The following is a 4,712-nucleotide window of genomic DNA, read 5'->3' on the forward strand; positions in this document are numbered from 1 at the left end:
ATGAATTGTTCGAATATGATTCGGAAATTGATGGAATATGGGGTTGTGCATACTAATATTGACACTGATATTTTGTTCGGTTGCGTTAATACAGATTATGTTTGCCACTTTAATCGGTTTGCTGATTTGTTCGCCTCACCGAGTTCCACTAACATTTTTTGTTATTACTGACACCTATTTATTACATTTACTGTACCTGTTTATTATAGTGTATTATTATGATTACCGATAGTGACCGAAAAAAAAGTTTTCATGTCGCTTCACCTCTGACGCGACCATATACACGGACTGTAAAATTCAGCCTTAATGCCAAAGAGTTTGCAGTATATTGCAGGAAAATGAGCTCATGGTGTTGTTTGTTGACTGTAAATGAATGTTTTTCCAGTTCGTTTTGTTTAGACGCCAAGACATAGTTTTGGTAGACGTAGTTTTCATATTACTGTCGGCCTCAAACACAGAGTAAATTATTTTGTGTGCACACGATTTAAAAAAAAAAATCACCCTACATTGTAAAAAAAGAAAATGTTGAGAAAACTCAAATTATCTAGGCAATATGATGCAAGAGATTTTTGAGTTTTCTCAGCTTGTGTGTACCGTTGTTGACTTTACAAAGGTTTTCAAATTTAAACATGTTTAAAAGCGAAGTTCAGCCAACTTGGAGCTTTTTGTTTAGCTTATGATGATATTCTTAACACAATAACAAAGAAATGCTTGCTTTAATCTCATGTAGTTCTACCTTCAACAAATTTTTTTGTACCCTAAATTATGCAAATTGTTAGATGTAATTGCATTTAAATGTAAATTTACAGTGTAAAGAATGACTGCACAAATCAATGTCAGCTGAAACCCTGGTGTTTTGAAACACTTGACACTGAGCAGAAACAAGCATTGAAGCTGAACCAGCAACTTGCACAAAAAAACCTTGCACTTCCACAAACACACTTTCCACAAACACCATCCCCTTCCAACACCAGACATTTCACAGTTGGTGATGTGGTCAGCTTTGTGTGATTATCAATTGTCAAACTGTTTTAATATTTAAATTATACAGATTTTTGTCTGTTATATTTTCCAAGCCTTAACCACTTGCACAAGGGGGGGATTTTAATTAATAAAGTGCTTTGTGTGGCATCTCAATCCCAGGTTTTTACAATCTAAAAAAAAAGCGGGAACTTAAAATCACTATGTGCAAGTGTACTTGGTAGAAATGTAACCTTTACCTGAGCATCAATGAACATGGACTGCTCATATATATGCACCTGTTTTAAACTGGCAACTGATAAAGCTGAGAAATGGGACTGCACAATGCAGAAATGAAAAAGGTTAAAACATGTCTACAAACATTTACTGCAAAAGCTTTGTTTTCAGAGCCCTGATGCGCTGTGAGCATCGAGACCCAAGCTCCAAAAAGATGGTCTGAATTGCTTCAAAGGTATATTTCATCGTTTTTGGATATGCAATGTTCATGGCATACAAAAGACCAAAGAGGTATGCAAAGGCAGTTGAGAGGTCAGGTAGGTTGTGCAGAATGATGGATCCTTCCAACACAACAGCTACGTCTCGCACAGTTGATGTGGTGGAATCATCACCTTCATAGACAGTCAGAATGCCAACAGGCAAACCTTGGACCACTGCATCCTCTGGGTCAGTGTCCTAAGGAAATCAGAGACAAGATTAAATACAAAGGAAAACAATTCATTACACTGATATTCTACCTTCATCATTAGTGCTACTGATTTTTCCATTCAGCTTGGGGCTGTTTCTGGAGAAAAAGATAGATGAGAGCAAAAAGTAATCCAGTAGAGTATCTGAATTAATGTTATTGAAATTGTATTTGTGGTTGGACAGCATTCATGCAGGAAGAAGCAGACAACATGGGGATAGGAATGGTGCAGAAGTTTGTGCAGAAGTACATGCAACCCTGTACATTTCGCACTGTCACAATCCAAAGAAGACAGAGACTATAACATAACTGCCATTAGCAATTAGCATACCAGTTACCAGAAGTAGTAAATTCCAATCCTTTCACCAAACCTATCTGGACCAATGAACTGCAATAATAATTATAATAATAATACATTTTATTTAAAAGGCGCCTTTCTGACACTCAAGGTCACCGTACAGGCATACATAAAATTTATACACACTACAAAGGATAAAATGCAAAAAAAATAAAATATAAATGACAAATAAATGGATTTTACAATGAATAGGCTCGCTTGAACAGATAGGTTTTGAGTCCAGATTTGAAATGAGAAAATGAGTCCATGTTTCTAAGATGAGATGGGAGGGAATTCCAAAGGCGGGGTGCAGAGCGGCTTTGTGGACTCCATGGAAAGAGCTTTTGAGCATTTTAAATGAACATCCTTGAAACACCTGGGGATGTGTTCCGCAAAGTGTATTATGCAAAAAATAAGCATAAGCTATGAAATCATACCCTCACTGGTAAAACCAGTGTTACATTTTGCATATCTACTAAACACAAGCACCATCACTTACCAAACACTTTAGGGTGTAGATGGGCAGGCCTCTCAAAGCTGCTGTCTTTCGTTGAGACACAATGTCCCTTGTCTACAGATTATGCCCAAACACAAAATTCTTATAGTGTGATATTGAAGATAATTGTACATTTTATTTCTACAAATTAAGAGTGCTGTAGTTATGAAATGCAAAACTTTTGTTTGTTTAGCTGTTACCAACATTTCTACTTAGAAAATATGTAGGCTTATACAGTGCCATTTGAAACTTTTGGAATTCTGGTTTTCTGTATTTGGTCATAAAATGTGATCTTATCTTCATCTAAGTCATCAGCATAGACAAACACAGTGTTCTGAGTCTCTGAATTAAAAAATTGACAATGCTAGTGGCAAAAGCAAGTGAACTGCTTTCCAAAAAAAGCATGCTGTGCGTCAAAAATTTACCAAAGACCACCTTGACATTCCACAATGCTACAGGGAGAATGGTTTGTGGACTGCTGAAACATAATTAATTGTGCAAAAACAGTACTGTATGGCACCGAAAGGGCACAATTAAAGGATCTGCTCTATTTTGAAGTTCTGTTGGTGGAGCATCATGATTTATGTCTGCTTTGATGTCTCAGGTACTAGACAACTTCATCACCGTGTAAAAAAGCAATTCCCAAGTTCATCAACATTTCAAAAGTATAATTACCTTAACCAATACAGCTGCTATGGAACATCATTCCCAAAGACATTCTAAGAACATGGCTGAACTAAAAGAATGGACAAAAATACCTCCTGAACTTTGGGCAAGTCCCTCCAGCTCACTGAAAAACAACACATCAAGAGCACATATTATGGCCTAAATAAAGATATAACATAGATATATAATATACCAGCCGACATTTAAAAAATTTTTGTTAGGTGATTTAACGACAACAAGTGCATGTTCTACAGTTTTTCATGTAGTTTCAGAATATGGCTTCCAATTTGCCGCCACACGTCTGGTTTTGTCACGATTTACAATTAAAGTTCAACATAAATTACACTAGCCGATATCAAATTTGGTGAATAATATCAAATGACATTTTTCAAACACCCTTCATAAACAAACATTTTTAGTGTATTTAGTTTTGCTCCAGCACGTCTGGTTTTTATGTGATTTCGACTTAACTTTTTTCCATATACAATGCATTGTATACCTAATAATGTCATTCTGATACCAGTCATATAAAATCACCAGTAACTTGTCATAGACTAATTTTTTGTACAAACTAGTCAGCAGGGTTTACAGGCAGCTTGCAGTTATGTAAACTTACAGGTATGCTGCTGCAGGTCCACTGACTCGATCCGACCTTTGTATGCAAAACTGTGGTTCGCCTTCCGGTACTGAGTGACAGTCCAGCAATTGAAGGTGGTCTATCTTACAATTATCATGCCCCGCTCGTCCGCGCCTCCCGTGTGCCACGCCCCCTCGTTAACCTCGTGTGGAATGCGTATGTCTGCAAACTGTCGGCAGGAATGAACGAAGAAAATTATGATTAAAAAATTAAAAAACACCAAACAATACGGCTTAAATATATTTATTGTACGATATAGGCCTACATACATACGATCAGGAGCGCACATAACTGCATGGTACGCAAGTGCGCATTCCCAGGACACGCGCGGCAATTCCTTGTTGTAGCGCAGCGCAAATAGCTACGTATTTATTTTATGTGCATTCACGCTGTTATGACAAAAAATTACCGTTGCATTTTAATATTTATGTGGCTAATTTGTATTTCTTTCGCGACATGAAGGCTAGAATGCACAGTGATTTCATTCTTGTCATAACAGCGCGAATGCACATGAAATAAATACGCATTTACGCTGCTAAATGACATTGCAGCGCGTATCGCTTTAGACAGCGAATGAGTACTTGCATACCAGCTATGTGCCCCCTGCATATGATCATTTTTGCATATAAAATAAAGGGCTAGAATGCACAGTGATTTCATTCTTGTCATAACAGCGCGAATGCACATGAAATAAATACGCATTTGCGCTGCTACATGACATTGCAGCGCGTATCGCTTTAGACAGCGAATGAGTACTTGCATACCAGCTATGTGCCCCCTGCATATGATCATTTTTGCATATAAAATAAAGGGCTGACTTACGCAGGGTTGCCAACTTTGGTCAGCTGGTTGGCGTGAGATTTACACACGTACTTAGGCTACATGTACCTAACAGTTTTATTACCTTGTAAAT

General features: G+C 37.4%; 1 long non-coding RNA gene across 1 annotated transcript; it reads right to left on the bottom strand.

The window, feature by feature from the left end:
• Positions 1-204: 204 nt before the first annotated feature.
• On the bottom strand, positions 205-4,059 carry LOC140581285 (uncharacterized). Its single transcript, XR_011984343.1, has 4 exons — positions 3,779-4,059; positions 3,255-3,286; positions 2,500-2,571; positions 205-1,653 (listed from the first exon to the last, which is right to left on the bottom strand). It is a non-coding gene; the product is annotated as an uncharacterized lncRNA (long non-coding RNA).
• Between the last annotated feature and the right edge of the window lie 653 nt (positions 4,060-4,712).

This window comes from Paramormyrops kingsleyae, chromosome 20 (genome assembly GCF_048594095.1).
Source record: "Paramormyrops kingsleyae isolate MSU_618 chromosome 20, PKINGS_0.4, whole genome shotgun sequence".
NCBI lineage: Eukaryota > Metazoa > Chordata > Actinopteri > Osteoglossiformes > Mormyridae > Paramormyrops > Paramormyrops kingsleyae.